The sequence below is a fragment of the Mus pahari genome, chromosome 15, assembly GCF_900095145.1.
Source record: "Mus pahari chromosome 15, PAHARI_EIJ_v1.1, whole genome shotgun sequence".
NCBI classification, from domain to species: Eukaryota; Metazoa; Chordata; class Mammalia; order Rodentia; family Muridae; genus Mus; species Mus pahari.
Genome location: NC_034604.1, coordinates 38,556,536 through 38,578,527, shown reverse-complemented (window position 1 = coordinate 38,578,527; position 21,992 = coordinate 38,556,536). Strand labels below are relative to the sequence as shown.

Here is a 21,992-nt window from a genome sequence, read left to right as displayed (position 1 = left end):
AGTCAGAAACAAATTTCATAAAAAAAAATCCTAATAGATATAAGGTAAAATAAATAAATAAATTTCTAAATGTTTAAAGCAGATATTAACAAGTAATGATAATGTTGTATAGACATAGCAAGCAGGAGGATCGGGCACAGGAGGAGCAGTGGAGGAGGTGGAGTGTCTTAAAGTGGTTAAGTTTGTAAGTTGTTTACACATCAGAGGCCCTCAGGGCTCCCTGGTAAGGGTCACCACTTGTTGTAGGTGATGAGAAGCTCTGTCCATGATAGGGCTTTGCCATTCCTGCAGTCCAGGCTTTACAGCCAACAGCTTCTTTCTCTCCTTTCTCTTTGAGACACCTCTGAGGGGACAGAAGAAAATCAAAGACAGAGAGGACAGAAAGAAACGAAATGTGTATGTCCATTCCCTTCTGTGGTAGCACACTTATGTGTGGAGGTTTGGAAATGTGAGCATGCCATGTGTGGCCCCTTTGTCTGGAAATAAGGGCTGTAATCTGCCCAAATCAAGAGACAGGCTCTCTTTTGGTGGGGACTCAGATATCAAAGGCTAAGAATGAGCTGTGCCCTTCCCTTGACCACATGGTCATCTGTAATGTTCAGTGTTATCAGAACATGCCTGTGACACCAAGGTTCTAGCCAGAAAATAAAATCCTCTTCTATGCTCAAAATTATGCCTATGAATAAATAGCAATGATTATAGACAACATTTAATACACAGGTACTATACATTGGACATTGTGCTTCTCACAATGACTCATGAGGGTTTATAGTATGTCTACTATGTAAATGAAGAAACTTTGGTTCAGGAAAGATAAACTTGCCTTAAATAATAGCTTTAGGAAATATCAGAAACGGAGCCTGAAGTACTAGTATCCCTGAGATATGTGTCAATTCATTTGAACCTGTAAGTTACTGTGTGAGTTAAACATAAAGATTAACTTTGTTCTGCAGAGGAATGGCAGGGGAGGGGACACTGGAACAAATCAAAATGTTAAAAGACTCTAGTTTTTAATTATCATATTGCATTTATTTTATCTGTATGGCAATTTTCAAAATTGGCTGTGTTCTGTAAGATTTACAACCTTCCAAATTATCTAGAAAACATGAAACATTTTAGAACACTCCCGCTTTGGCCACCATGGTCGCCAAACCATTGCCAGCCATCACAGCTACGGTGTATTTAGTATCCTCTCTTCTACCTGGAATTGTTATATCCTTCCCTTAAAGCTTTTAGATTAAGTGGTGTCTACAGTGCACCTCTCTACAACTCTCGCTAATAATAGTAAATATTTACTGTGTGCTTACTACACGCCAAGGGCTTTTAGTGCATTATCTCAATCAATCTTTACAACTACTGTCCAAGACAAATCCTAGTGGCATCTATAATTTATGGCTAGAAACAGAACTCAACACTGCACATTCTCTTGATTTTTCTCCTGCCTACAGCCCTGACTGACAGCTGGTTTCGGAACTCTGAAAGAACATCAGTGAAAATAGCATGGAATTGCTTGTGAAAGAGGTTCGCTCCAGGAGTCTGAAGCTGGATAGATGTGGAACTGTCCACTCTCTAGTGCTGCTGAGAACCGGGGGTTGTTCATAGGTATTTCCGGTTTGTTTTGTTCCAACTTCCTTTTCCTCAGAGGGTATTGTCAATATAGCCAGGTCGTTTTCAGGAGACAACTTGCAAAAACGGTGGAATCGAATGATCTGAGAACAAATTGATGTTCTCGCATGTAAAGGAACGTAGCAGGCACCAGTTTTGCTTTGTTTTTGTTTGTTTGTTTTTAATTAACAACCTCGAGTGGCACTGAGCAAAAGATGGTATCGAGGATGCACAACTTTGGAGTGATAACAATCTCTCACATAATTTTTTAGTTTATTTCTTCCAATAGAAAGTGCAATATAATTTATCTAAAACCTACAGACAGTACAAATAAATGCCAAACTGTTCGGTATATTTCAGCCTATAACTTAGATTCAACTCTATCTCTTCTTTCCTGGTGCCTTTTCACCCTTGGCGCCTCTCAAAGCGACATAGAACTTAGATTCAGAGAGACCAAGAGCATCTCGGAGTCAGGGACTTAGTTTTACTCCAACCCCTGCAGATTGCTTGGCTCCTCTCCCCTCCCCCTTAGCTTGCCACTTGCAATTGGCTATTGCCATGACAACCAGCAGCTGCCGGGCCGACTGCTTCTACCGCAGCAGGGGTGGGGCTGTGGGGGTGGGGAGGGAAGGAGGAGCCTGAGGAGGTGTCTGCTGCAAGTTCCTGGCTGATTCTGAGCTCACACCATCCTCCAAGAGGGAGGAGGCTCAAGTGATGCTGCTGCTGTTGCCGCTGGTACTCTAGTGGAGCTGGAAAGGGTGGTTCCTATCGCACCATCGCCAACCAGAGAGAGAGGGGAAAAAAATCCCGGCAGCCGCTGCTGATGTTGGGTTCAGAGGCTGCATCCGACCCGGTCACAAGAAAAATGGATTCAGTATGCGGCGCTCCCTCGTTTCAGCATCTTCTCCTGGTCTCAGCATGGTGAGTAGGAGGCAGACGGGCTACCTTCTTGATCTAGGTGGTTATTAAATGACTTGTGTATACATCTGTGGCCTAGACTTAAACAATGACTCGCGTCTCTCAGACTAGGAGGGGGTTGGGGGTGTGGAGGCAGAGATGAGGATGGAGAGAGAGGAAGGTTGTCGGCTCGGCGGTAGAGAAGTGAGAAGACATCTGCTTGTGTTTGAGGGGAAAAAAATGATGTTTTGATTTTTATCACAAACTGGCTCAGAATACTAACTGAACCGCCGGATTCCTTTCCTCTCAAGCTTAGCAACAAAATCAGGGGGTGGAAAGGAGCAAGCAAGAAGAGGATGTAGTTGAAAGCAATCGTCTTGTTTGCAGGTCTCACAAACAGGGTTGGGCCTTCCCTCAAGAACACATTTGGTGTCTCCACCTTGCTGGCCTAATTAAAAGGTGATTTTACCTATTTGCTCTAGTGCTAACGGGGTCCCAGAATTAGGCATTCTGCTTCACACTTTAACATATTCTTGTTGAAAAACCATTTCCGAGATCCAGAGTTTCTTTTTCAGGACGTATTTAATTGTGAACATACACATCTACATACATACACATTGTATGTGCACATGCTACTTTGCAGGTGTGTTGCATTTATGGAGTCTATTTCTGTGCACAGCATGCTTGATTTACTATCATTTTTATGGGTTATTGATGCCTTTGCATTCTTGGAAGTAATTGCACGTTTTAGGAACCGGACTTCTGGTTTGTATGATTATTCATTGGCTTCATTTGGATTAATGTGACATTTATTCTTGTTATTGTCCCTTAGGTTCATTGTGGCCAATTAGGACAGATGCCTGTCGTTTCCTCTGTATTAGAGAACTAGATGCCAATTCATAGCCTGGCTGTTTTTAATTGGGTTTGTGGGCCTATGTCAAGGGCCCCAAATTTACAATGATGGGAAAGGGAGGTGGCTTGAAATATTATTTAGCATATTGCATCGTCTCAGATAAATGTTAAACAGATAGGTTTTCTTGAAATTCTGATCTATCCCTTTCAAATCTGTATGGTGTGCTCCAACCAGTACAGCTGAACTGGCAGGTGAGAGGCATTCATTTTATTTAATTATGTAGATATTGGTTGCTCATTCCTTCAGTGTCCACCACCATTTTACTGTTCTTTCAGAATGTTCTGTTCTTGGGTAGCTTCTCTAAGTGATTGAGTAGGAAGCAGGATGGTTTTAAAAACCCAAGTGTTCTCAAGGACCCCAGACTGAATTAGTCTGCACATACAATGAAAGGAATGAGAGTAAGCAAAGGTTGGCAGGAGGATGTGGCTTGGAGCTGAAACGGGGTGATTGTAGTTTATAAACGCTTACTGGTATCTGTGTGACCTTTTACTATGCTAAGGCTTTAAGGCAGCTCAGGAGACTAAAGATGCCTGAGACTGGAACATACAGGGCTCCATTACCACCTAGGATAATGGGTTTCATTGAACTAAAGCCAGAAAAATCCTTTCAGGTAAAAATGTATTAGTAATATAACATGCATCAAATACGTGAACTGTGCCTACCAACCTTCCCACCATCACTGCCATGGAGGACGTATTTTAAGTCTAAAATAATAGATTCTTTTTATATTAATCTTTCATCTTATTTTACATATTTATACCTAATTTATAATTTTTATCTCATTGGAGTTTAGTTTTGTTTTCCTGAGATTTATTTGGTTTATAGATAATAATGATGCTTAGTGACTTAATTTAATATGCTCATGTGTTATGTGTATTCACAACTCTAAACTCTTGCTGCCATGTGCCTAATTATAACAACTCTATAAAGTAGGTCAGGGAAGTAGGTACCAGGCATGTATGTTATTGCAAAAAAGATTTATACCACAGTATATAAAGACTTTAGAGTGCATTACTAAATGGAACTTTTAATTTCCATTTAGTAATAGTAAATAGTAATAGTAAAAGTTCAAATATTTCTAGAGTAAACTTATAAAAATGAAAACATACAACAGCTGTACCTGTTTTATAAATAGAAAGCAGGTACTCTGATCCTTTAATTCATTTCTTATCTACTGAATTTGGATGTGTTTTTATGGGCAACGTGGGTACAGATTGAAGAGAAGGTCATCACAATAGATCATAACTTAGGAGACTTGTTGTTGGTAGTCCTATTCAGTTATAGGTTCAGCCCCTGCAGAAGGACAAGTAAACTAGAACTATGTAATCTGGAGGAGAGCAAATTGAGACATAAGCATCACTTGTTTCATATAAGATTCTGCTTTCAAGTCGGACACTGGCAGTTGCTCCTGTTTGGAATCTGGAATATGATCAATGAGCTTCAGCTTCACAGAAAGAATTAAGATTAGATATAAAAAGCATAAAAAGTCTCCCAAGTGAGTGTGTATGGCCGTGCATGCTCTTCTGCCATTAGAGAGTACTAGATCATGATCTAGATATTCACTACTCTGGGATGGACTATGCTTATTCCTAAAGGCACACGTAATTCAACTATTCTTCGACACCTAACTAGTCCTAACCAGTCAACTATCCTTCGAAGGGTTCACATTAGCCATTTAGCATTGGATACTTAAACATTTATGAATGTAAACTCCATTTCATAATGTGCTTCTAATCACCAAATCTGGGTACTTTTGAAGAAAGTGGTTGATCATCTCTCTGAAAAAAATTTTTATGTAGTCTTAACAGGATGCAGGGATGTCTTTGTTTATCAGCAACTTCACAGAGGGTAATGTCAAATAGTTGTACTAAAATGACTCTCTATATTGTATGGCCGATTCTGTAAACTGTAGTATTTTGTACAATAATTCAAGAGGTACCAAGTTGGTGTTAGAAAAAAAACTGTATGAAGACTATATACAAGTTATTGTTTCAAGATATGTTTAAAGGAAGTAGAGAGGAACTTTATTGACTTTTGCTCAAACTGTCTTGATAATACCATTCTTATAAGACTATTAAAGTTAAATACTTACTGATATGTGGGCCTTTATTAAAATTTGTTATAATTGCAATATACATTTAGTTTACTGCTTCATGATGTGATCTTTCCAATCTCTTCCAATGACCTCAGAATGTTCTGTAATTTTGATTTCCCACTGAGAGTCTCCTTCTGGGCTTTTATTTTTATATTTAGATATTTGAAAGTTTATATTTGAATAATAAAGTCTACTTCCTGTGATTCTCATTAATGCCTGAAAAGTTTAATGCTTTCTTTTTTAATTCTCAAAGTTAGAGCTTAAAAGAAACCAAATTTTTCTTGGAAATTTCAATATTAGTTGATGCTGAAATAAATAAACTAGATTTACACTTGGTTTTCAGTCAGAGAGTACAGTTAATAACCCCATTTACACATGCCTCTATTATTCCATTAATTAAAATGTATTTTCAAACAGAGTGAATTAAGCAATTTACTAACAACTATTTGTAGAGCTCTTATCTGATTAGCAGAATTTGCATACACTAGCAACATAAAATTTCCTTGGAGGATATAAGATACACACACGTAAAGCTGTTCCCAATGATAAATTACAGTTACTACTCAAATTAGCAATACACTTTGTGTGAATATGAGTATACTTCTCAAAATTACTTTAATTTTAAATTCCAACATTCTATCAAGTCAGGAAAGGCCCTTTTAAAATTGCTGTTTGACTAGTTTTAGTAAGTGAAATGGATTGGGAGAAGCTAAGCTTGTCTGTGCTCCTGTTTAGCAAACCATCAAACAGGGGTGATATCTTAAGTCTTGTGAACACAAGTCTTTCATGTTTGAAAGTAACTTGAAGATTTGATTTACAATATATAATATACTAAACATGCATTGCATGATTCACTTTTTAAATTTAGATTAGAATATTCCAGGCATTCTAATTGGCTTTTGATGACACTGATTTTACAAATAGATTAAGTGTGTATAGGGGATTTAAAAAAAAATGACTCTGATATCTTTAAGAGGAAAATCTTAACTTCTTGATAATAAACAGAAGCAAAGACACATTCGCCAGGAGAAAGTCAGAATTTCATTAGACTGACATGCACTTATTTTATGACAAAGTGTTGTTTGGTTTCTAGCAATATAAAGATTGGAAAGTAACATTATCTTCCTTGAACTTGGGACCAAATAAATATTCTCAAGGGTCCAGCATCTTAAGAGCAGTTGTGCCATTTTGCTTATGCATCTTTGTTCTTACTTGTTCTTAGAAGAATGTTATAAAATAAGTTATTCTAAATTTGATAAATCAGGTATTTTATTAGACAAACACTTTTATTCATTTCAAAAATATCAAAAGTCAAAAATTGCTTTAAAAACATTCAAATGTGTATACACATACATATTCATATATACACATATATTCATATATATACACAAATATTTTTGTGAGATGGGGTTATATTTATATATACACGTGTCCATATATGTATATACACACATACACACACACACACACACACACACACACGCGCGCGCGCGCACACACCCACACACACACACACACCCACACACATATTTTTTTGTGAGATTGGTCTTGCTATTTAGTCTATGAAAGCCTAGAACTTGCTACGCGATGCAGGCTAACTTTGAAATCCCCTCCTGAAGGCAAGGTTGAGAACAGGTAATGGGAGGAGTAATGAAAGAGGAAAAAGACTGATTGTTTTCCAGTTCTCTTATTAATATTTTGGTTTTGATGGTGGATGACTGCATAAAATAGATTTGATGCTGAAAGTATAAAATTTAATGTAAATTTCCCCAGCTTGCATTCTGAAGGCTTATTTTAACTGCTTTGAAGTTTTTTTTTTTTTTTGCATTTTATAGACTTCAAGTCTGCTTGATTATGGTGTGTGATTTTTTTTTCAGGATTTTTTTGTGATAAAGTTTATAATTTTTAAATAATGAAATTGGTATCATCCTGGCTCAATAGTCTAGATTTTAAGATTATAGAAATCTGCCACATGGATGACTCTTCCGTTATTATTATTGGTGTTACTGTTACTAATAACATGGCATATATTTTATGTGACAGTTGGTAATTCAGCTGTAGCCAAGTAGCAAATTGTGCTTCTTAAACTACCTCCTTGGGAAAAATACTGTTTGTAATGAATTGACTGTAATAAAGCTGAGATCACTGCGATGAAGATATTCTACTTAAGGCACATCTTACTAACACAATTTACTTTGTCTTTTGGTAACTTTGTCACTGTAAAATTGTATATTATTATTGTGGAGGGAAAATACAGGAATATATAAAGCGACAATGAAGTATCATCTGTATGCTTTCTATTAAGAAATAATTGCTTTAAGCATATAGGGATAATCACTGTCCATTTTCTCCATATTCACTGTCTGAATGACACACACTCAGACATACAATTTTACAAATGGCCCATATTTTGTTCACTTTATATATGGTGACCATTTTTTTTTTTTCACGTCAATGAGTCTCTGTTAAAATTTCAATTTGTGTATAGGTTTCGATAATTGAATTTGTTTTGTTTTGTCCTTTCCTACTTAGGAGCCCTCACACTTCCATTTTAAATGCTTCTTATGTAGGTAGGTCCTGCTTGATTTACTGCAGCTGTGAGGCAGGCATTAGTTCAGGAAATACTAGCTCTGTGTCCTGCCTGCCACTGGATCTTACAGTGAGTGTTAAATTAACCTTGGTCACCTCTTGTCTGCTGACAATGAATGAATGTTAAACCCAAGCCAGTGAAATAAATCCCTGCCTGAATCACTAAGAGATTCACAGAGTACAGGCATCAGCAACAATTAAAGAACAAAACCTAGTAGAAAGCTCTTTGAGAGTCAAACTAATTTCTTCCGTGTGATCTCTCTGACCAGTTCAAATGTTTTACAACAACACGTATATTCAAACAACACACATCAGCTGTCACAGACTTTCCAAAATAAACCAAGACCCATATTCATTATTGGACTTTCACTGCGTTCATTAAACGTATATACGTTTTCCAGCGAAGACCTGGTTATCTGACTCCCAACATTCTCTTTTGAGTGGTTGAATTCTCCAGCTGTTAGAGTCTAAATCTCAACTGGCAATTTCTTTGTATATTTTCAGTCTGAACTGTATGTCGAGGCTTCCTGAGTATATCCTGCACAGTGTTCCCGGCACTGTAGCTTTGGAAACAGTCGTTGTGCACCCACTAGTACATAAGCTTTCAGTGCCCCAAGGACTAAGGTGCCATGTTAGGTTCCCTTTATCACATGTGTCCAGTAATGACTCGGTGGCTGTTTGGCACACCGAGAGGCTGACAGACTGATGGACAGACAGGTCTTAGGCCTCTGATTTCAGAAGAGATTTCCACTATAGGATCTTTAGAGTCTCATCTTGTTAATGTGACCTATAGTGCTGCGGTTGTTGCCCAGTGGAAAGCACTTACTTAGTTAGCATGCAACAGGCTCTGAATTCATTCCCTAGCACTCCAAATAAATAATCTGTGAGAACAAAATAGATAGTATTTATATATATGAGGCAAAGTCTCAGGTTGCTGTTAGGATTTTGAAAGAGAAAATTAAACTGTTAAAGCTACAAAGCACACCATTTAATAATCCATCCTGAAAGATTGTTCGTTCACTGTGCGCTGTGGCATAACAAAGGCTGTCAACACTTCTGTGGCTCCTTTTACTTCCCTTTGAAAACTGACTTTTAAGCCGAATGTGACAGCATTAAGGCTATGCCATAATTTGCTATAATTGATTAAAATAAGCTAGTAATTTAATTATTATTATTAGCACGGGCTTGTGTGATACACATTCACATCTCTACTACTCTTCAGAAAGCCACTCAACTAAATTCACTTACTATAAACAAATTATTCTTTCATATCTATATTCAAAAAAATCAAGTCAAGACAAAAATGTATGTTACAACATTAATAAATGAAGGCAGCATTCTGTTTTCATGAATGTTTTGAAGTGAAATATAATGAGAATGACCTGAAATTGATGGTTATAATTGGCACACATAGAGACAGGCCATACAGCTGTTAGACCCCCATCTATCTTGGAAGAAACCCGTCTGTATAATAAAACCTAAGGAAAAAGGAAAGGTCTTTATTCCCATTTTAGCATGTAAGTCTAATAGTGTTTACTATCCTTCTTGGAATCCTAGAATTAAATTGTAGTTAAGAAATAAACAACAACAACAAAAACATAAAAATCTAAAGAAGTTTAGCTGACACTATCTGGTCAGAAAACAACTTATTGCCATTATTTTCAATAATAAAATGTTGCTGAGAGTACTGTGTCTAAAAAAGCCTCTGAGCATGTGCTTTAGGGAAAAAGGTGGTATTTTCATCTTGCCTTCTGCTTCAAACTGGAAATATTCCCCCTGGAAATTACTTCTCAGCATAATCGCATTACAAATGTAAACCCAGCAAATATTCCTCACCCACAGTCCTTATCTAGCTTGTCTGTGTAGCATTTCATAGAGAGAAACACCTTCCAAAACAAAACAAACAACAACAGCAACCACAACAACAGCCACAACAAACCCATAAGTTTATATTCTCTAGTAATCCCTGATCCATACTCATGACCCTACAATGAGTGTTAAGGTCAAAGTTAACCAATTTGAATATATTATCCAAAACAAAAGAGTATTAGGATTTTAATGCTAGAATATTGATGGAAACATTTAAACTTTAAAAATGAGTGTGACTTTGCAAAATCTCGGTTATGATAGCATTCTAGCAGTGAGTTCCTTTGTAACAAACTGATCAAGAGGTGTGTGTGTGTGTGTGTGTGTGTGTGTGTGTGTGTTGGGGTGTGTTTGAGCCCTGTGTCTTATATATGGTAGACTAACCACTGGGCTACATCCATACTTGGCCCTTGATAATTACTTTTTATATAATGACAACAAATAAGGAATTTATTAAAAGTCTGTGCAGGGAGTTCCCATGAGAATTCACAATTTTAGGATTTATTTAACCTGCTCTGACAAGAAAGAGTTAGGATTTGGATATTTTAAAATGTATATGATATATTCCAAACTTCAATACTTATGAAGCTCCTAGATAATTCTATCTATGAAAATGATTACTTTGCAGTTTCTGATATTTCAGCATCAGCTGTCTTGATCTAGTGACCCTCTAATAAAGCAAAAAACACACAACTCTACTGGCTTCTGTATCTACTTAGCATAATTTAAAAGGTAATTCATAAACCATGAAGTGGATTTTGTATGCTAGAGAATATTAGGGTGTAAGCTGTATTGGTTTATTTCTTTGTTTTCAGTACTTGGTGTCAAGCGTAGTCCCTTTCATAGGTTGGATGATATTCCACTACTGAGCACTATCTTCAGCCCTGCCCTCCTTTCACGTTGAAAGAATTTCATTTAATACAATCACCTATAACATTTAGAATTCCCAGTGTTTTTGATTCAGATGCCCAAACTCTAGAAATAATTTAAAAGGAAATCCTAGATTTTAAAGATGGAGTTAGTAATGAAGCTCTGCCCCTGGTTAAAATTCTATAGAAGTAGTGATTTGCTGTTTGCTGACTTTTTAGCTGGACTGTTTGCAGTTTACATCTGTGTGTGCAATGCTGCACTCAGAAATGAGGGGGAAACCAGAATCACCATGCAGCAGAGGGGATTGATCGTTTGTGAACTTCAAGAGTTTATCCTGCTCAGGCTTGAAAGAGCTGATTGTCCAATGTCAGGTTAGAAAACACCTATTGCATTATGATGTACCTTTATCACTGACTATGCATATACTGTCTCCCATCTGTGGATGGTAGCGTGTATGTTGTTTCTGTTTTCTATTTATAGAGTAGAAAGTCAAACCTACATGACTTAGCCAGAGACCTTGAAAGGTAGAAAGGTGGTGTGTGGGTGTGTGTCTCCAGCTGCTAAGTCATCTGCTTCTTGAAGTTTCACTACCATACGTACAGTTTGAAAACATTATCTAGCTCTATATAATCCTCCTGCTTTGGAACATCATTCTTCGACTATATAGCCAAATGTAATCTAAGCAGAATCAATAATCCATTCTCAGTTTATGTGATGCCATTGCAGACCACATTCTTAATGTGCTTGGATGCTGTGTGACTAAAGAAAGGACATTTTGATGTCACTTGTGAAAGCAGAGAGTTGAGGAGATGGGCTTCTTACAAAGATTTCCTCTCCCCTGGACTCGGGAGATTGTTTCAAACTCAATATTGACTCAACTTCTCTCTTTAGAAGAAGAAGGAAATCCACAGTTAAGATTATGAATAATCCAAGTAAATCACTTCATTCCAATAATGATGAGGGTAGATATGGCCCTCTTACTAACAAATATAGCTGGGTTACTTTAAATACAATAAATACTAACAGAGAATTTTCTTCTTTCCCTTAGATTACTCAAATTGGGAGAAAAAAATTATTCAGCACTTAATTCTTTTTGGCTTTGTGCAGAATGTGTGTTTTCACGTTGTTTAATGCTAAATAAATAAATAAATAACTTCATCGCTATATCCTGATCAGGTCTGCAGAACAAATTACCTGTGACCTATAAAAATGGAAATTCAGTTGAGCTATTTAAATATATAAATTTAGGAAAACATGTCAAATAATGCTTTTAATCTTAAAATCCAATAGAAAAATCAAAGTGTAGAATTTAATTCCAGTTTTGTAAAGAAGGATAAATTACACACACGCACATTAAAAACAGTGTAATATAAGTCAAAATATTAACAGGAATTAATTAATGGTAGTAAGGTAATAAGTTTTACATTTGTGTTTTCTATGACTTTTTAAATATAAAGGCAACACTTTATTGCTGAAGTGTATAAAGTTTGTAAAGAATGTGACCACATAGAGAAACTTTGCAGGGACTATGAAAAATGGAAATTTCATTCTTCCTAGGTCACAGGTTTCCAGTCTGGTCTCCATAGTTAGCCACAGGGTTCTGGTGAGCCAGACAGGATCCAGACCCTCCATCCTCTCACCTACAGGGTATCCTCTTACAGTTTGGAGGAAAAACACCCTATTTCCAAGATAACTTCAATCCCACTGATATAATTTATGTGATATTCTGTGTGCCAAAATACTAAATTTCCTTAAAACTGAAAAATCTTATTTTCCTTCAGCTTTCAGTCTTCTTTTTATCAATGTCATGACTTGGTTTAGTGTCATGAACTTTTTGTTGATGTTAGTGATTATTAGAGCACAAAAACAAAAACAAAAACAAAAACAAAAAAAAACCTCATTGTGACCCTCTAAGGCTTGGTTAAAATCCAATTTTAGTGCTTTAAAAAACAAACAAACAAACAAACAAACAAACAAAAAACCAGTAGCTGGGTGTGGTGGCACATGCCTTTAATCCCAGCACTTGGGAGGCAGAGGCAGGTGGATTTCTGAGTTCGAGGCCAGCCTGGTCTACAAAGTGAATTCCAGGACAGCCAGGGCAAATACAGAGAAACCCTGTCTCGAAAAACCAACCAACCAACCAACCAACCAAACACGTACTTATTCATTATATGCATCTCTCTATCTCTCTGTCTCTGTCTCTGTGTGTATGTGAGAACACCCAAATCTTTTGTTTTATGCATTTAACATGTCTTTAATTTGGAAAACTAGAAATGGACTATTGGCACAGGGTATTTGGAAGGAAGGACAGGATAATATCAGTGCAAGCGAAGTACAGACAGGGAAAACGGAGGGCAGAGAAATCAAAGTAGAGCAGAGTGATGACGATGGAGAAATGAGGCGCCAGGAACGGCTTAACCAAAGTGAGAAATGTATGAGGAAGTTATTTGGAAACCTGTGATCTGGCAATCTGAGAAAAAGATGTAAGAGGATTTGATAGAACATAATGTGACCTGAAAGAGCAGGAGAGAATACTGGCTAGATGAGGAAGAGGAGCAGAGCAGGGGTAAAGGAAGGGGTATGGGATAGGTAACCAAAGCCAAGGATGCACAAAGAAGCCATACAGGCTTTCTATGAAAATATATATTTGACTGAGCAGAAATATCACACAACAGTAAACTATGTGGCCCCAAGAAGACATGAGTTTTATTAAATGAAAATCTCAGTAACTGATATGAGCGACTTCCTTATGAGTCATTGTGCAGGGAGGTCCCAGAGGCACCGAAACAGTGCAGGCCATTGTCACCCCCAGTTATATGGTAAGACACTATGGATACCCCATATCTCTGCTTAAAATTCAACCTTTCGCTGTCCACGAGAGCCTTCCTTTTATTTAGTTTATCGTGCTGGAAGGTACCACGTCGCTGAAGGAGGATAAAAGGCATCAGTGGTCTTATCCAGAGCTGTATCTCTCTTGTTAAATACCCACCTTCAAGGCAAGATGTACCCACTGGTGTAATAGCAGCATGACTTTAAGGGGTTAACCAATCCCCTTTTAATTGGATTTAAGGTTTCTTTCACAGCAGGGATTTTATTCCTAGTACTATAAACATTGTCAAAAACCATGGCTAGGCAAGGCATATGCCCGAAGGGAGAACCTATTGATGTTGTTGTTTTTCTCCAGATGGTAATATTTTTCTAACTCTCTTCTAAATATCTGTGTTTATATCCATGGATTCTCATTTTCTCAGTTTTGCTCAGATACTATTACAGGTAGTGGTTAGTTCAGAAGTGCTGCTGTTTAAAGCACTATTAATAAGTGATTGTGAGTTCTCAGATATAGATGGGAAATTTATACCAACCTACCCCCATACAGCTCAGGAAGCATGCAGAAGGGGCAGAAAGAATTCAAGAATCAGGGTAGAGAAAGTGCTGGGAGATAAGCAGTGTCTTTTTGTTTCATATTCTCCTAGTAAACGTGTTCATTTATGACCAAGATAAATGTTTGAACATTTTCAACTAAAATGAAACTTTAAGATATCCTTTCAACCAAAGTCAAATGTGTGTTCTCTAGATTTCTGCTCCTGACTTATAATAGATACAAAACTTGAATCTAAAAATGATCCTTGCACCCAACAATGTGTTCTAAGTTGGGCATACTTGTGGAGGAGTTCAGGAATGAATGGGGGACCTACAAGGATGATGTAGACTCCAAGTACAACACCCAGAAAGCATTTAGGCACCAGGAGAGAACTGAGTGCCTTTATCAGAACAAGGCACATCTGTGCATTAGTTATGGAGAAGTAAGACATACTAAGGAAGCATGGTAAGGAGAGATTATCCAGGTCTGTGAAAAAAGGTAAAATGAGTTTGTGAAGATTCTGTTTCCTGACCTAAATGGGGATCACGATTGTAAATTACCGTGCCTTAACGGGAAAGTACAGCCATGTAGAGTCAAGTCACAAATGCCTATTATTCAGGAAACAATGCAGAATGTGACATTTAAAATAAAGCAAAATGACACCACACAGAGCCCTTGGCAGCATTGGGGGCTTGCTGTGTTCTGAACCCAGCATACATGAAGCACTGTCACATGGTTGTGCAGGGAAACAGGATGTAAGATTGAAGTGAGATCAACTGTCACATCCTACAAGAAAAATTATGAATGACTCTCTACAGTTCCTTCCCCCTTAGAGTCCTCCCTTATTTGCATACGAATCTAGTGAAAACACATGAACAGTAAATATTAGAAAGCACATTAAAGACATCGATTGTAGTCACAGTCAAGGGACTCTTTCATTATTGTTTGTTTTCTTCATTTAACACAGAAAGCATAACCCTGAAGGTAAGAAAAAATGGAAACCCAGAGGGGATAAGGTCGCTGAGTGTTTAATAAGAGTATTGATCCTGACTCTTGCTTCTACCCTGCTGGTTTTTCTTCTTTGAGTTATGATTGTCAGATCCCCAACCTCAGTTTTAAATGGTATGTACCTTTTTTTCTGTCTTTCTCCAAATATCCTTGAAGCAGAAGTCTGTAAAGCCAACTTAAATTCCTTAAATTCATCATTTCTGCTTAATTAAAAAGAAAACATTGGGTTAGGATATCTACATGACTCTTCTAACTATAAGTCTGTGTTTGTAGCTTTGTAATTGTATAACACAATTTTTGACTGTCCAGTGTCTTAAATAGTTCATTCTCATTATAATCAAGTAGCACCGGATTACTTTTCTTTTTTTATATATTTTTTATATTTTTTATTTATTTATTTATTATATGTAAATACACTGTAGCTGTCTTCAGACACTCCAGGAGAGGGAGTCAGATCTCGTTAAGGATGGTTGTGAGCCACCATGTGGTTGCTGGGATTTGAACTCTGCACCTTTAGGAAGAGCAGTCGGGTACTCTTATCAGCTGAGCCATCTCACCAGCCCCGGATTACTTTTCAAAGTGTGTGTGTGTGTGTGTGTGTGTGTGTGGGTGTGGGTGTGTGTGTGTGTGTGTGTGTGTTGGAGTTAGGAACAGGGAGAGAGACAGAGAAACACAGAGACAGAGCATAGAGAGATGGGAGATAGGGAAATAAGAGAGATGCAAAAAGCAGGAGAAGTGGGAAAGAAAGAGGGAGGGAAAAGGAAGAGGGACAAAAAAGAGAAGGACAGGGAGGATGGCAGAGAAAGAAAAAAAAAAGAGACAGAAGGGGCAGAAAGAGAGTTAGAGAGGATATTGCCATCCAGGTTAGCAAACACGATATTCAGCACATCCAAAAATGCAGATGCCAGGCTAATTAATCAATGCAATACTTTAAAGGACCTGAGCTTATTTCTCTACTTAACACATGTACAGCAACCTTCTGGCACAAGGTAGATGACACGTTGACAGAAACACTGATGCTTTACCAAGCTTACTTAAGAGTTTACGGGAGAGGATGTTTACAGTCTTTCCACTCAACCTTGTGAACCTGTTTTAAATGCAGCCTCAAAGGAAAGCTCTTTCTCTGCCCTGCAGACTACTTGTGCTTGCACATTCAAAGAGTCACTGTCTAACTTTCCTTTTTTAGAGGCCAGGTGGGAAGCCAGCTTAGCCATATGTGTGATATTTTAATCAAAGTCTGAGCATCGCTCTGCCTGCATGAAGACATCAAAGGATATGTTTATCTCCTTCCTCCTGTCACCTTTCTGAACATACATTGGGGTCATATTCAGAAGTAGAATGTGTCTTCAAACCAGAGCCCCTTGATTAGACAAGAACTCTGTCCCCATGGCTGTGGCTGAGGTACCACATTCTGTTCAGGCTGTGACATTTTGAAGATGGAGCAATGGGATATTGCAAGGTCACAACTGGGGTTCCTTGGACCTTGGAAGCTAACTGGGTAACATGAGCAGGCAGCCTATCCATTCTGTTTTTCTTGTTTGTTTGTTTTTTGTTGTTGTTATTCTTCTTTTTTAAAGATTTATTTATTTCATGTATGTGGATATACTGTTGCTGTTTTCAGGCACACTGGAACACAGCATCAGATCCCACTACAGATGGTTGTGAGCCACCATGTGGTTACTGCAAATTGAACTCAGGACCTCTGGAAGAGCAGTCAGTGCTCTTCACCACTGAGACTTCTCTCTATAGCCCCAATCTGGTTTTTGTTTTGTTTGTTTTTTAATTGTGAAAAGACAGAGATAAAAGATCCCATTTCTATTTTTTTAAAAAAAAATTATTCTGGGAGCAGAGCAAAGATTAAAAACTGCATAGAGGATTTCCTAATTCTCTTTCAAAAATGTAAGCAGATTTGCCAGCGGATTGGAAAAAAAAAACCCAAGTTTTCTATAATAATTTGCCCCATTATTTTCCAGATATTTCCAGTGAGCATGATTATTTCAGAGGCCCTCTTTATTCTCCCATTAGCCTACAATCTCCTCGAAGCAACTGAGATGGAATGGGACAGGAAAAGAAGGCAGAATTTTAGTCCCAGGGAACTTATCAGAGCCTGAAGATGGTTCAAATCCACATTGATATACTCCTTCTATTTGTAAAGTACAGCTGTTCCAGCTGTGATGCTGGTACATAGTGAGGTAGTATCACTGAGAGGTATGGGCTGTAAATGATCTAAAGACTATCACAATGCAAATGTTGATGACCAGTGAAGGTGTTCAGAGTAGATTACAGAAGTAGATCAGAAAACATTGCCCTCACCTAAAATGCACTTCTCTGTGCAAATAGAGAAAACACTCACAGGAAAAAAAAGAAAGAAAGAAAGAAACATACTCAGGTGGTAGAAACACAGTTGAATATTTTTTTAAGGTTATTTTTCATTGTGGTGCATGTTTCTTAAATTGTTCACAGTGTACATATATTACATGGTTAGTAAGAAAAAGAAAAAGTCAGAAAGAATGTTGAAAGGTAGCTGTGACTGAGTATGGGACAAGTGGACAGTGCCACCAGACAGGAGACTTGATAAGGTTGAAGGTTCAAAAATCCTAGGAATTCTCATAACTGAGAATAATACACCTTAGCACCAGCTCCCAGCCAGAATCTACCTGTCCTGGAACAGATAATCATGAAACCCCACTGACAGGACCATGACAATCAGTTATATAGCATTATAATTAGAAATTATATTAGAAATTATTAGCATTATAATCAAAATTAGAGTTGTCTGCCTAGAACTCTATCTAGATAGACCCCTAGTGTTTAGCCAATGAGCTTCCTTTCCTGGGCATCCCTTCCTGCAAATGGTGTTTAATCTCTGGTTCACCCTGAGTAGTGCATATGCATTCACATCTGCCATGAATAAAACAGCTTGAACAGGCAACAACCTACTTCAAGGATCACTGCAGTGGGTGTAGGGATGGGGGCGTACTTTTATCATAAAGCGCTGAACCTAGATCTTCTGGAGATGAGCTTCCATACAATCAGGACTCACTTGGAACCACTCTGGGCTCAGCTATCCCCTGCCTACCTGGCACAGAGGGGAAGCCTGGGCTTGTGGACACCCATTCCCAACTCCTCTATTCCCAGAGGCTTGTGGGTTCACAGGAGTCTGGGAACCGCTGTTCTCAACTCCTTGGGATCCCTAATGGGTATACAGGAGATTGAGGACCTCAGTATCTGTCTCAGACCCAAGGAGAGCACAAGCTGACCCAGGAGAGCAAGAAAGCCCTATTTGAAAATCCACACAAAATATATCTGCATGTGCAAAGAAAAGAGGCTCTGGATAATCTCACTTCTTTCTCTTGATCACACACCATCAGGACCAGTTTTGTGTATCTGTCCCTATCGTGGACTGCATTTTGCCTTCCCTGAGCGACATGTCTTTGGCACTCCAGCATCCCAGTGGCAAGGCAGATACTTGGCCTAGCAACTGAGCATTCTAAAAAGGTTCCCATGGATACTGGGAGATAAATGTCATCCCTACCTCCAACATTAAGTTGAATGTTACTTTTGTTACTATTTTTTTGTTCCTTCAGACTTTTAAAATTAGTTGTGAATTAAAAATAATGGTCATTCATTAATGTGCAAGTCAAATGAGGTCCAGATGCAGTGCTGCCCTCTCCAAATTAAAGGTGTGAAAATTGTGGAGGAAAAGCCACAAGGTGAAACCAAGGGAACAACAGAGATTATGTCATCGCAATCAATAGAAAAGAACAGACTTTCTTGATGCTCCCCCTGCGAATCATTATGGAGTTTAATATCAGGGTCATTTTCTTTGAAAAGGTGACTAATTGGTTAATATTAATGTATTTTTTTCTTAATTCCTAAAATGAATTCTGATAAGCCGTGTAAGCCATTGTCATCTCTTGATGAGTATTCAGTGCATCTCACCCTGCAATCTTTCTTAGTCACTCTAGCTATTTTCTGATGCTTCTATTATGAGCATAAATTGCTTTCTTCAAGAAAGCCCTATTTGAAAACTGACTTAAAATACATCTGCGTGCGCAAAGAAAAGAGGCTCCGGATAATCTCACTTCTTCCTTTTGATCACACACCATCAGGACCATGTCTGCATATCTGCTCTGTCATCTTGCCCTCCCCTGCTCAGTTGGACTTCTTCTCTCCTTCACCAGCTTCTTCCAAGTCACTCATTCCAGATACCTAGTATCTGTGACCACACAGTTAGATGACTGTCTCCCTGGCAGAGCAGTCCAGCCTACTCAGACATCCTCGACTCTGAATCCCTGTGGTATTCACACTGCCTCCCTGTTTGATGCACCATTTGTCTCATCCGTATTGAAAGGCACCTAAGAATTGGCCTTTCTCGTCCTGCTTCCCGAAGTGGAGGGAACCCTGTATGCCACACACTCTGTTGTTCATTTGTGTGCTTTTCATTCAAGATGACTAGAAGGCAGAGAGCCTTGATGCAGTTCTCACAACACATAGCTGCTTGCAACTGGACATCTCTGTCCCATTTTTGTTCTTACGTGGTATCCGGTGTCTCATAAAATTAGAATGTTATCTAATTGTCTACCCTTGCCATATTCTTGTGTTGTTTCATATAACTGTGGTGACAAATCAATGACCTTAAACATTAAATCCAAACAAACCTTGCTTTTGAGAACCCTTTCCTGCTTAGGCTAAGAGTTCCTTCTTCTCTTGATACCTTTTTTTGTGACATTTTCCTACTCATAAAAAAAAAAAAAACTGTATTAAAAATCAAAGGGTCTAATATATTGATCTCAGCCTGTCCCAGGACTCATGTTAAGCTTTCTCTATTCCATAAGGAAGAACCCCCCTTTCCTCTATTTCAATTTGAGATTCCCATATACTTTGAAATTAAAATGTGCACCCAGTTTTGGATACTGGCTTCCAGCAGAAAAGTGCAGTGGAGCAAGTAATGATGCTGTATTTAATTCCCTACACTGCCTTTAGGCTATACAGAAGTCTAATATCAGCAGGATCCAGCAGAAGGGACTGGTTGTCGGGAAAGGGAGGAATGTCGCGAAGGAAAAGGTCCTCATACAACTGTTAGCTTTCAAGAAAGAAGCCTCCTGGCCTCCCCAGATTAACCTGTGTGTTCTTCTCAGTTCTTTGTGCTGCCATGTTTCTGCTGGTCATTGGAACGGATTGAGTCTTCACTTTCTGCCTCATTTAACTGGATTTGACATCATGCAGTAATATAGTGTGAACAGTAATATAGTGAGAATGACTCAGTGCCGATAGTGACTATTACTTGGAGACTCTTGCCTAAGCTATTTATCCAGTATCCTTCCTTTCTGAGTCGCTGTTTACACTACAGATTCACCTGGAACTCAGGAGCAAACAAACCAACTACTATAACCAGAGGCTTAAGATACGTCCCCTCTTGTTTACAATTGAAAAGTCATTCTCACGGCTAAGAAGACATTTCAGTTTAAAGAACACTTCTATGTCTGTCTCTCTGTCTCTGTCTGTCTATTTGTTCTGTCTGTCTGTCTGTCTCTCTTAAATGTACACACAAACACACAAATCACAGAAATATATGCCATGCCTTTAAATAGCTGTGCCTTCATTTTCACATGCTATGTACTAGCAGTTTATATCTTCGGACTGGCAGTGGGTAGGAACTTGATTGTAGATTTCAAAAGGCATAGAGTGACTCACTTCTTTAGCCTAGGGACTACCCTGTTACATAATTGCACCCTGAGAAAATAGCTGAGTGAAAACCATTTATGATTGTCCTCCTTATGATCTCCACTATCAGAAAGCTGTGAAGATATTGAGACTCTTATGCCCAGTGTGACATTTTATTTAGAGGTGGAGTCTTTCAAGAAATACTTAAGCCTCACTGAGGGCATAAAGCACTCATCAAATATGACAGGTAACATTTCAAGAAGTGACTTTAGGGATGAGCACACATAGAAGAAGCCCCGTGGGAACTCAGTGGGAAGGATTGAAAGTCTAGGATAAAGACCCCAGGAGAAACCTTCCAGCACTTTCATCTTACATTTAAATTGTTAATAATACCATTAACAAATGTCCACACAATTCAATTCTAGAGAGAAATATCGTGGATTAGAGTACAGTTTCACGATGACATTATAGGATACAAGGATCGACAGTAGTCAAAGTTTACTATATTGCAAGAGGAGATGTGTGACTTACACGACAGAGTTGGGGTAGTCCAGCAAAAAAATACCTGTACAGTGGGGAGACTGAGAACTGATTCCAAATCCAGAAAGTGAACGTGTTTGCCATCCAAATCTAGTGCCTAAAGTGTGGAGGTGCCATGCTGTTGAGTCCCCATTGACGAGCCAAAGAAACAGCTGGAAGCAGCAATAATAGAACAGTTAGTGCCTCCAAATAGAGACCACTGCCTGTCTCAATGATACTGTCACACTGCACTCTCATCTGGGCGATATTAGAGAGCCCTTTCCTCCCTCTAACTCCACATGTCAGTCCTCTCTGGAAACACCCCCAAATACAGAGTAGTGTGACGTGTGACACTCATCCCTTAATGGAGTCATGTTTTACCTGAGTTCTACTCTCATATTTCTCTGCAGTGTCCATTGATATAGAAATTATGCATAGTAGGCTTCAGATGCAAAAGGAGGAAACTCAAAAGTACTATTCCTAAAGCACTCTGTGTGCCTGTATGCACGGTGCCGACAATGTACTCACTGAACCTTAAACCTTTCTTGATCTGATGTTATTATTGCCTCTCTCTCTCTCTCTCTCTCTCTCTCTCTCTCTCT

At 38.4% G+C, this 21,992-nt stretch overlaps 1 protein-coding gene across 1 annotated transcript in view; it reads left to right on the top strand.

The window, feature by feature from the left end:
* Positions 1–2,275: 2,275 nt before the first annotated feature.
* Jakmip2 (janus kinase and microtubule interacting protein 2) overlaps positions 2,276–21,992 on the top strand; it is a 146,084-nt gene continuing 126,367 nt past the window's right edge. Inside the window, exon 1 of the mRNA XM_029546811.1 lies at positions 2,276–2,526. The gene's annotated coding sequence lies outside the window, so the exon portion shown is untranslated. The remainder of the gene's footprint in view (positions 2,527–21,992) is intronic.